Genomic DNA, 13,560 nt, shown 5'->3' on the forward strand with positions numbered 1-13,560 from the left:
ATTTATGTAGGCAAAAATTTTGTTAGGTCAACAATTTAAAATTATGTGCGTTTTGATAGTCATGACATTGCATTCACTTATTTAATGTATTTAAGCCTAATTATAATGTTTACCTTAGTAGTCTGACCATATTCAAGTGATAGCTTGATTTCTTGCATTATTTCTAGGAGTCAATCAATTCCCTATTTTAAAGTATTAACGGAAATATGCGAATGTTAATAAAGTAAAATATTATTCATTTAATAAACAAATCTATATTTTCCAGATGTGTTGCATTTTATCGTCTTTATAATTTCAATATACATCAGTAAAAATATTCTTAAAATTTGGTATGAAACGTAACATCATATTTTCAAGTGTTTTAATTGTCATCTGCTTTTAGAATGTAATTACTAGATAGAAATGGGAAAATCTACCCTACAAACTATATTTACGTATGTATTACTTGTACATATGAAAATACAAAAAGAAATCGCACAACCAATACGAATGTTGAGGAACTGTAAGAAAATATTCTATATCAAAAAGTAAATGAAAATGTATACAAAATATATCTATACTACGGAATTGTCTTCAATAAATTGTGGTCACAAGTAGCCAACCTACCCAAGTAGGATTTTAAAGGTATTGCCATTGACTGTTGGTTGTTGTATAGTCAAAGGTATTACCAAGACATCCCATTTATCAGCTCATTTATCAGCTGTCGCCAATTTTTTACTAAAAAAGAATGTAGTTGTGTGAGCCAGTCACAGATTGCGCTAGTGTCTAAAACTCTATTTTGTACCTTATTTTTCGTTACTGAAATAGTTGCTGGGTCACAACAGTTGCTATAGCTCACAATAAGTTATTCCATCAGTTTCACTTGGTAAAAACCATCATGTAATCGGAGGAAATCAGTAATTTAGATCAGCGCAATCTGTAGGTGGCTCACATCAACTAAGACAAATTTTATTAAAAACCTAGCTACAACTTTTACACAACTTTCGTCTCCAAACCTGAGCTCTGGCTTGGGAACTATTACGGGACATAAAGGTTGTCACCGCCAGCGCTACCAGATTGTGAAGTATTATTTCCGTTTAGCGTTTAGCGTTTAGTTGTTGTCGGTTTTAATCAGTTTACCTTTTAATTTGTGTAAGCAAATTTTCACAGATTCTTACAAACTTTGTGATTATGCTTGATATTTCATAAAAATATTATTTCAATATAATAATAAATATCACTTCTTTATCAACAGGAGTGAACCACAAGTAGTACTCGACTTAGTTTTTTCTATTGGGTGAAGCTCTCTTTGTAAATAATATTAATCAAATTGTTATAATAAAAGTTAATACCCATACAATAATCATAGGACGGAAACCTATTTCATGAAGTTGTTATTTACTTGTTAGCTCATCAAACTCAAAAATCTAAAATCTTTTATCTACCTTTTATATATCTTTTTTATCTTTTATCTTTGTGTGTAGAATTCAAATTCTTCTATTTGACTTTGTTCTAAAAAAAAATTATCGCCCAATTGTTATCATAATCATAAATACAAAGTCACCATAAAACCGAGATTATTTAACACATTGCTTACAAGCCATCACGCTCTTCTATATATGATGACTTAGGTCACCTTGTAGTGAATGGATAAATACATTGTACAACCAATATATTCTTTATTTATTACCAAAGTAAAAATATCCTTTATACACAAGAATTATTCGCCTATTATCATATCTTTATTATCATTCGCCTATTGGGTCTGATGATGACTGGAGTGTCCAATCGAAATCGATCACCACTTACAAAAGAATTATCAAAATTATCTTTAAATTATCTAATTTTGTTAGTAGTATTGGTAAACATACTAATACTACCGACAAAATTAGATATTTTTTTAATCTAGCCCTTATTATTCTTTAAATCAATAACAACTTCATGAAATAGGTTTCCGTCCTATGATTATTGTATGAATATTAACTTTTATTATAACAATTTGATTAATATTATTTACAAAGAGAGCTTCACCCAATAGAAAAAACTAAGTCGGTAGTGATAAATATTTGTTAGTATTTTCTTATGTTATTTACTGATATTGCGTTGAAAAGAATATCGTACTTTTAATGGACGGAGCCAAGATTACACATGTGTAGTAAGAACTTCTCCTCTTTAAGTTTATATATCAAAATTGTTTGTAATTAGAAATTAAATAAAGATTTCACTCAATTCTCGTGCAAACACGTGTAATTCTGAGGTGCCAAGTGACTATTACGTCACTATCAGAAAAATCCGTTGCAAGTAGCATGATGAAAGGTTGCGTGAGTTAACCGTTGTTTACACAATTTCATATAATTGACATTTTAACCGCAATATGTTTGCTGCATAACCTTGTTAAGACTGTATTTAACTACAGAAAATGTATTTGAGTAAATCAACATTGTGAATTTGAACGAATGGTGTTTTGGGCCTATGGGAACCTCAAAACGAAAAAATAAAACGATCCCGGGACAAGGTCTTAGAAAGCGACCTACGGTAATAGCTATGACAGTAATTTCTGTATGGGAAATTCGCTTACATATACAAATCATTAAATCGATTGGTTTTAATTTTTATAGGTTTAAAATGCCATAAAAATTAAATGTTTTAATACACTCATAATACCAAATAATTGATTACACAATATGAGCTGTCATAGTCACTGACACAGTGTGAGATTATTATCGCAATATTCTGTACGTTAAGTGCTTACCCTTGTACAGTCTGCCACCTGTCATATCACCTAACTTACATTTAAAGTTTGGTTTCCTTTAGAATTCGAAATAGCATTGCAATTTTATGATTACAGTTTTAAGTATACTATATGATTAATAATTTATAAATATTTACCATAATGTATTGTTTAGTTGTTATTCATCATCATAAATCCTTAAGTAACAGCATTGTTTACTGTTTTTGGTAAATATCTCCAGTTAAGGTAAATAAATAAAATTAAAATCTTTTATTTTAACAAATAATGTACATAAGGTAACAATGTGATATAGGTATATGTTAAACACAACAATCATTCCTTACCTCATTCGATTGAAATACCAGATTATTTTTTACAATATAGCAAACATCAATAAAGTGCTATAAACATGAAGCTGTTCTTATAATATTTTATTTTTTAAAGTCCGTTGTTTCTAAAGGCGTTTTGTTGTCATTGGCATTTTTCGGGGTTATTTGTGTAAGCAAATTTTCACAGATTCTTACAAACTTTGTGATTATGCTTGATATTTCATAAAAATATTATTTCAATATAATAATAAATATCACTTCTTTATCAACAGGAGTGAACCACAAGTAGTACTCCAGTGGCATCCGGGTTTCGAGGCATAACTCAATGTTTAACAGTAGGCCTAGACCTACACCCTGTACACACTAATGTGCCTTACTATAATAATTAGTAGATCCATGAATTTAATTTATTGTATTTATGTTTTTGTAAATTTGTGTTTAGTGTTTTACATCCCACAAGTCAATAACTCACACATTGCCACTTGAAATTACACCAAAGCCTTGGTCATTACAATTGTAATACGAATCACCATAAGACATATTACATAATATATGTTTTAGCTGTTATAAATTACAGTTGCTGTTATGAACCATAATTCAGCCTGATCAAGTTCTTTTATCTTTATCTAACAATATTTTGTTCTAATACGACGAAACCGAACAAAAATCATAGTTTTAGTAATTAATATTGTTGTGTTATTACTTCTGAGTAGTTCTTCAGTATGTTTCAATTTTAATAAATTTTTAACATTATATTTACAGGGAATATTTATTAAGAGAGACAGTTTAGTTTCACTTGATTCTACACAAAAGTTAGTGTAAGCCCACGTCACATGCAGAATTTAATGTCCTTTGTTAACTAAAGCTACCAAAGGACTTTTCCTTCTACATTATGCTTTAATACGTATCCCCGTTAGTACGCAGTATTATTTACCACCTTTTAAACTTAAGATAAATACATAAATTAAATTTAATCAAAAATCTAGTAAATACGGTTCATAAATTGTATCTGTGTATTATAAAATATTTTCCTAACACATATTTGGAGATATACATAAAATATATAAGACAGACTTTTTGGTTCAAGTAGAAACACTAAGTAATAGGTTCGTTTTTAACATTTAAAATATCCGTTAATGGTAATAAATACTAATAAATAGAGAACTTGACAAATTAAGCCAGCTAAAATTATTTATTCTGTATGTGATCTCTTATTTCTCCTTGTATAAAATAATGTTATCCGTACTTTAAAGGGAAACTTATTAAAGGTTATTGTAAGGAAGATATAAATATGAACAAGTGATTACCTGTTTTTAACCCTTTCTTTCCCATGAATATATGTAGACGTAAAACAAATTGTTTCCCCCGTTTTTTTTTTTAACGAATTTGGTGTAAATATGCAGGAAAAAATGTTTTTGACTTATGTTATGCTTTTATAAATACATTACAAACATGATTGATATTAGATCATTCGGAAACTGAAACGGAATGACATGGTAAAGTATTATGCAGAAATAGTTATATAATCTTGTAAAATATTTTTATTGTCAGAATAAATTCCATTAACTTAAAATAAAATAAATGAATAAATTTGAAAATAAATTAAATCATATTTTAAATTTAGTTTTCAAAATTGTAAATAATATATTTAAATTTAAATTAAATTAAAATTAATTAAATTAATTACAAATGTATGTATACAATTTATATTATTTAGGATAAATCTTAAATAAATTAAAACTAATTAAATAGATTTGAAAACTTAAAATAAAACAAGTTAACACATTATTATTAAAACATTAAAAAAAAATATTTTGTTTGGATTTTACTTCAATTTCCGCAACAACAAAATAATGGTCACAAAAATCCTGCCACGAATAAAGTACACAATTCTAACACTTTACAAAAACTGAATTTATTAAAGTCAAAATGCTACCAACACGAGATCTGTCTAATAATAGCCTTAATTAAAAGCCACAACTAAGAGTCACGCGTAGGTAAGCTAAAACACGCACGATGTTATCATGCATCATACGTAATTACTAATGATTGTCATGATTAATATTGTAATCGGTAACGTATTGTACTAGAAATTACTTAATGAATTTATAGTTTTATAATTTACAAACTTAAGAAGTTTAAATATATTATTATATTTATCTTACAAATATGGGTTTAGAGGAAACATATTGGTAGGACCATTGTAAACATTGTAAGCTTCTTGTACAATTTGTAAATAACTTAATTTGACAGAACTCGCTTGACATAAGATTGAGGTACAGGAACAGTAAAACAATGGCATTCTGTTACAAGAGGAATGTAATAAAGAAATTAAGAGCAAAATAACAAATTACAGAAACATTGAGTACAAATTGAACTAACAAACTTTTGTAAATACAATAATTATAAATGGCAAAAGACCAGCAAAGAAAGGGTATTTTAAGAGAAAGAACTAAACCCAAGATCAAAAGATTGAAGTTAAAAGATTAAGGAGATGGAGTGCATGGAAAAATTAAATAATAAATTAAAAGTATGAATTAGAAATATAAAAGTATAAGTTGTTAAAATGAAATACAAATTTAAAGGAAAACTAATGAAATAAAACTAAGTTTATACTTGAAGAATCTCTCTCTAGGAAGAGAGAAACAAAGGTTTAAAACATGCCCTTTAAATATTTTGTGAGTGAGCAAGCAGATTTAGAATTTAAATAAATTATGGTTACAATGGATTTAAATTGGTACATACATATTTCACTTGATGTTTGCACAACCTAACTTCTGCCACTAAAGTGACAACAGGCTATGGGATCTAAACTTCACATAGCCACAACACACACGCGCGACACTTCAACGAAACGATTTTGGAGACTGGAGACTAACTCACGCTAAGCCGAATTCTAGGAGACTGTCCATCTCTTCTTCAGGTAATTTAGAGGGTCGTGAAAGATGCCGGAACCTCTCCGCCAACCAATAACCGAGCTAATAACCGATATTAGCTCATGGGGTTATAAATCATAAATATGGTATTTAAGACAATCATTCCATGAATGTATCTTTTATTCGTAATTATTATTTTCGTAATAATGCAACAAATGAGCCATTTTTAATACATGCGTTGTGGGTCTAAAGTAGTTCTTTTACTACATAGGGGGTATAAGTTAGGTGTTGTCAACTTCAATAATTGTAAGCAATTGCATGAATTGAACTGTGTGTCGATTGATTTAATTGGTTATAGCTCTTTGTTGCATTCTCATCAAAAATTTGACATGTTAAAACCAAAATCAACACTAAAACAATCGTATTAGACAAAATATATTGCTGAATCACTTAAAAAAAGATGGCATTTACAGTTGCAAGATTTACATAATTTGGAAATCGTTTAGAGAGATTATCTGTAACTTTTTCCAACTTATTTTGTGAATGATTTTGACAAAAAAGACCTCGCTAATGCTCCCTCAAGTAAAACTTGTGTTTGGGTCAAAAAGAGGCAATTTACGCCCTAAGGATGAAACTAATAGTTCAAATTACATGTTTTGTTATAACTAGTACAATTTTAGGTATTGTTAGATTGTCTTGAAGTGTTTTAAAATGATAAATACTGTAATGCAAGTCTATCAGAATATATAGCTAAAGACAGTGTAAAAAATACTATAATTTTGCTTTTCATCATTGAATATAATAAGACGTGAATTTAGGCTTTACATATATATGCTATGTATGTAAAAATAGGCTAATGATTTTATGAAACCTTTAATTGAGTTAGTAGGAAATTAACAGACTCTCATCAACACGAAACCAATTAACCTTATTCCACTTCGTACCCAGGAACCTAGTACCTTACACTGGGGTATCTGGAGCTTAAGATTAATTTTCTTTAAACAAATTATCTCATATTAATGCTAAGGTGACAATTCACCAGAATCTGCTTGCTATAAGTTAGTGAGGTGTTTTCAATCGTGAATTGAAAAATATAAGCAGATTGTATTTGGGTACGAGGATCATTTTGTTGTCAAATTGCGGGTTGATAAAAATCGAAAACACTTTCGAAAAAATAGTAAGTAGTACATTTAGTAAAACCATGATAATTTGTGTATTTGTGAATTTGCCTTTATGCCACTTTTACTTTTATCAACACGCCCTAGAAAATGTTAATACGTGAGCCAGTTGTTTTTAAATGTATTCAGGTTTAACTTACTATTTGATCCTCGTGCATAGGATGAACCAACAGATAGTAATAATTTAATATATATGCATTGTTTTAGTTTTATCTTATTTTTTTATCACCACCTGTAACACTAAATTTAAAAAAAAATTAATTCTTAAAAAGGAAGTAATCTTTTAACTATACAACACAAGATGATGCAGTAATAGCCCAGTCAATAAATGTTTTTTATCGCAACTAAATGGTGGAAAGCTGGATTTTTTATATGTGATAGAACCACATGAGAGGTGTATTTTCCCAAAAGTCCCCACTTCTACCCCTTGAGCTTTCCCCCCCACCCCCCTCCAAACATAGAAATTACAGTGATTTACTTAATTGATCATAATTCGAATGTTATGTAAGCTATCGAGCTGCAATTTGTTTTGTTTTATTTCTGATTAGTTTTCCTACAACTTTTGTATTTATAACATTTTTCTAAAACCAATACTTAGGGAGATATAAAATTTAAACTTCGTTAAAAGCTTTGTTTCAGAGTGCAAAATCTTGTTTTTCTCTATGTATACTTTTAAATATAAATAATACGCAAATATGGTTCAAACAAAAGTTTTAGTACGTTTTTCAAGGTTTACAAATATATTATTGGTTAGTCATCTAGGTGACCGGGTGAAGAGCTGAGCGTCGGCAAAGAGAGCGCGTGCGCGCTAGTTGAACACCTCTGCGCTGCGTCGTCGGATCTATCCCAGCCAATAAACGCACCAACTGCCTTTTTTCGTAGCTAAATAGTGGAAAGCTGAGATTGTTATATGTGATGGAACCACTTAAGACGTGTATTTTACAAAAGTTCCTGAATCTCCCCCCCCCCACTCCCTCCAACCCCCTCCAAACCTGGAAATATCAGTTGTTAACGTTACTGGATATAATTCAAATTCTACGCATGCCATGTAGTGAAATTTGGTTTAGTATTATTTATAATTAGTTTATCTACAACTGTTGTACTAAGGGTTTTCTTATAAAACTATATCCAAACAGATATAACGTTTACAATTTTTTTATTAATGTTTATGTTTATGAGTAGGGCCTACACAATTTTGTTTACCCTCTATATATTTTTTTCCAAATAAAATACGCAAAATGTTACAAACAAAAACTTTAGTATGTTTCTTAAGGTTTATAAATATATATTTGATTAGTCATCAGCATCCGCGCAGCCCCGCCCGTCGATACATAGCCTAATAAGGACCGGCACCGCTAAGTTCTCAACTGTTTTATATAAATCCTAAGACTTCCTAATTTGTAGCCTACATTACTACAAAAACAATCTGTTTCCAAGCTAAACCGTGACTAAATGAATCACCTCACAGTCAGTAAAAATTTTTCGTCGACTCACTAATCCTTGATACAAACTGCGTCCTATCGTTGATATGTCCCTCTCTTCACGCTTCCCGCTAGTAAATAAAATATGGCTGCTCTGCCATGAGTTGTAAGCCTGTGTTAAAATAATATCACAAACAACGTAGAAAACTGTCGGTAGTATTTATAAGCCATTTTTAATCATGGTAAGGAACACAAATTAAAACCAGTCCAGTCAATGTTAAAACTAACTTTTTTATTAAGTCTTATTATAGCGGAGATTTTAAAACACTTAATAAGCGCCTTCGTCTTTATTAGCGATGTTAAACGTTTGCATAATGTCTACCAAAAACCAATAAAGAACTATTATGCTGACTAATTTTTTAGATAACATGAAAACAATAAAATATTAGGGAACAGAACCTCACCAAGATTCACAGTATAGAGTCTCTAAAAATGATTGATCTGGACCACATATTAGTGCCGTAAAGCAGATTTGTAATACGTTGCTGCCAATTTTTACGAAAAAACCTCAATTTGATTGACACATCTACACAATATGTTAAGAAATTTGAATAATCTGCCTGTATGTATCCCGTAAATAGTCTTGCCTGCATGTATGGGGACACAAATAGTTTTTTACTTACTTATTTATAAATTTTGGATATATGCCTTATTACATTAATTAATTGGAAAGTAAATAAAAGATAATACGTCTAATAGTCTAACACTTAAAACATAAATTTACACTTATAATGTTACTGACAATACTGTAAATATACATAAAAGATGGTAAGTGGTCGTCGATTTCGATTCGACACTCCAATCATCCTCAGACCCATAGGCGAATTGGATCATCTCATCATTGGGTTCAGTATGTTTCTTACCCAGCTTTATGTAATGTAATATATGTATCCATGTATATTATTGTCAATAGGTTTATCCATTGACAGAAATAATTAAATAAATTATTATTTTAAATGATAAACGAGTTAAAACCAACAATAAATTTAAGAAATGTACAAATGATTAGGTTTCATCTAATTAGTATTTTTTTCAGTTTACTATTTAGATCTTTACTGACCGTGAGGCGCAGTTAGTATAAATCTTGCGGGGAACAAAGCGAGTCCCATTGGTGGTAGATAATGGAAAGCACATTGTAACGTAAGGAAGAGCAAATAGTATGTTTATAGTGATTTTTAAAGTGTTTATTAGGCCTTGTGTTCTATACCTCAATCTATCAAACTTTCGTTGGTCAAATAGGAAGAAATCAAGTATTAAAAGTATTGCAAGTATAACAAGTAAGTAGGTAGAGATTAATTTACCTGTACCAAAACTGGTTATAAAAAAATTATTGGGTTCCATCTAAATAATAATTGTTTTTACTGTTAACGGTTAAGCTTGGATACAGATTGATTTGGTAGTAAACTAAAAAGTACAAGGCCATAGCATTTGTATAAAACCTTTGAGAACTTAGCGATGTCGGTGCCTATGACGCGACGCATCGACGGGCGGTGCTGCGCTGCGCGGAAGCCTGCACCCGGTGTCTTTGCCGACAATGCCGACGCCCCAAACTACATCAGTTTTTTTTCAGATGACTAATCAAATATATATTTATAAACCTTAAGAAACATACTAAAGTTTTTGTTTGAAACATTTTGCGTATTTTATTTGGGAAAAATATATAGAGGGTAAAACAAAATTGTGTACTCTTAAACATAAACATTGTAAAAAAAGTTTAAATGTTATATCTCCGTGGATATAGCTTTATAAGAAAATCTTTAGTACAAAAGTTGCAGATAAACTAATTATAAATAATACTAAACCAAATTTCACTACATGGCATGCGTAGAATTTGAATTATATCCAGTAAAGTTAACAACTGATATTTCCAGGTTTGGAGGGGGTTTGGGGGGGGGGTTGGGGGGGGGAATATCGGGAACTTTTAGAAAATACCATCGAAAATACACGTCTTAAGTGGTCCCATCACATATAACAATCTCAGCTTTCCACTATTTAGCTACGAAAAAAGGCAGTTGGTGCGTTTATTGGCTAGGCTAGATGCGACGACGCAGCGCAGAGGTGTTCAACTACCCCGCACGCGCTCTCTTTGCCGACGCTCAGCTCTTCACCCGGTCACCTAGATGACTAACCAATAATATATTTGTAAACCTTGAAAAACGTACTAAAACTTTTGTTTGAACCATATTTGCGTATTATTTATATTTAAAAGTATACATAGAGAAAAACAAGATTTTTCACTCTGAAACAAAGCTTTTAACGAAGTTTAAATTTTATATCTCCCTAAGTATTGGTTTTAGAAAAATGTTATAAATACAAAAGTTGTAGGACAACTAATCAGAAATAAAAAAAAACAAATTGCAGCTCGATAGCTTACATAACATTCGAATTATGATCAATTAAGTAAATCACTGCAATTTCTATGTTTGGAGGGGGTGGGGGGAAAAGCTCAAGGGGTAGAAGTGGGGACTTTTGGGAAAATACACCTCTCATGTGGTTCTATCACATATAAAAAATCCAGCTTTCCACCATTTAGTTGCGAAAAAGGCTGTTTTATTGCATTCATTGACTGGGCTATAAATCCAATTAGACTGTAAACTCTTCTTATACATTACCTTATCCTACAATACATAATCTAGACATGTAACATTGAAAAAGGTCAATGACAAAACACCTGGTATAAAAAATAAAATATCCTAAGTCCAGCTTAATGTTTCTTACTTTTCTAATCCACATAGGTAAAGACTACCTATTTACTAATGTTTTCTACATAGTAAAAAAGTAAACGGGTTTTGTATTTGAAATTGTATGTTGTGTTTAACATAAACATTTGTCAAATTGGTACCTTATGTACCTTGTTGAAATAAAGGATTTTAGTTTTATTTATTTACCTCAATTGGATACATATACCACACAATGTATTCAATGTTTCTAACAATTAACTTATGATAGTAAATTACAATAAAAAAATTAGTTTATGGTAAATATTTATAAATGATTTATAAATGACATATAGTATACTTAAAACTGTTCACATAAAATGTCAATGCTATTTCTAATTCTAAAGGAAACCAAACTTTAAACGTAAGTTGTAGGTGAAATGACAGGTGGCAGACTGTACAAGGGTAAGCACTTAACTATATTATTGAATATTGCGATAATAATTTCACACTGTGTCAGTGACTATGACAGTTCATATTGTCAATTATTGGGTCTTAAGATTGTTGCAAATCATTTAGTTGTATAAAGAAATTTTAACCTAGATCCTAGGTAAGGGCTACCAGATCCTAGTCTCTAGATCCAAAATCCCAGATCACATATCCTTGATCCCAGATGCCAGATCACAGATCCCAGATTCTAGACCAAAGACACCAGATCCTAGATCAGTATCCTAGATCCTATTTCAGATATCCCAGATCCTAAATCCTATACAAGAGATCCCAGGTACTAGATCCTAGATACCAGATCCCGGATCCCAGATCCAAGATCCCAGACCCTAGATCCCAGATCCCATATCCCAGATCCCAGATCCATAATATATTATACCCATACTATATTATTATCCCGGAGGATCGTGAAAAATAAATTTTTTTTGCTAAGCGTAATGTAAAATGCCTACAAACCCCCTTTAGATAGCAATTAAATCATTATTATCTTACTAAGTTAAAATAATAATATACTTATTGTTATTGCTGCTAAATTGACAATCTCCAAATAATGTACTATAATAAATGGCATACATTTTATACATTTCATTGAAAGTATGACCATACAGAGTATGTATTTTAAGCCAAGTATGAATGAAGATGAGTGTAGGATGAGTGGCGCGATCTTGTGGTCTTGTAAGTGACTAAGGCTGGCGTATTCCTTAGACACAGCTGTTAATTAATAGCCCATACAGCTAATGGCAACTAAGGGACCTACAGTTTATAGTGGAATCCGAATCACATTTTTTGCCTTGGTATTAACGAATTGGTCTAATTATCAGGATAGTACTGCGAATAGTCGTAGTACTCACTAGTGCATCCACAGTGCATGCCTATAAATATACACAATTCGTGACCTCCTAGTAGTGGGATTACAGAACTACGATAATAGATTATACTTAATAGTTTGGTACAAATATTTATATTCAGTTCGTTTACCGTTATATCTCAAAGACAGAGGTAACAAAATGTACGAGATAAAATAGTCAGGCATGTCCATACCTGTCATATGTTACCGGAGACAAAATGTAACCTATTGTTATTCCAGGATTCTTTTTCTTTGGAAATTCATAAAAGCTTTTCATATGATATTTCCTTCGGATTCTCAATTAAATTGACCTTCCATCCGTTTATTCTTAATCATAATAATAAAAGTGATTGAGGTATGTCAACTAAATTTATTATTAGTAAATCAATAGTTGTATCCACCTAATTACTGTCCCAAACAAATATAATCCTTGAAAAGTAAATTGATTTATTCATTTTGCCACAGAATAAGTTTTAAACCAAATTAAGATGCACTAATTTCGCACAAGTCTAAATTAAACATTGAGACAACAATAAAAAAGGAAAATGAAGTAAACAAACAAACATTTAGCAAAAGAAAGTTGGTGAGCAGTCAAGAAGACCATAAAACACAAACATTGTCAACACAGACGCCAATAAAGTTGGCAGCTAAAGGAAGACTTGTTTCAACAATGAGGTTGTAGTGACGTCACAGGCGGTGGTGTTTGTTAAGCAAAGACGGTTAAACTGCGTAAAGGCTGCATGTAGGATGGCGAATTCATCATAATACTAAAGTAGGTATAATGTAGGCCTACCACACATTTCACATGATATTCTAATTATGTATTAAATGTTTAAGAAGAAAAAATAAAAGTTAAATAAACGGTATCAGAATTCTGACACATACTTTCTCCCATAAGTTTGTCAACAACCGTTATCATGTGTAAGCGGATGGAGTAAATATACGGAAATGGGATTAGTACAATTTAGATCAGAA

This window comes from Macrosteles quadrilineatus, unplaced genomic scaffold (genome assembly GCF_028750875.1).
Source record: "Macrosteles quadrilineatus isolate MER2022 unplaced genomic scaffold, UCM_ALF_1.0 Scaffold_1__1_contigs__length_201487025, whole genome shotgun sequence".
NCBI classification, from domain to species: Eukaryota; Metazoa; Arthropoda; class Insecta; order Hemiptera; family Cicadellidae; genus Macrosteles; species Macrosteles quadrilineatus.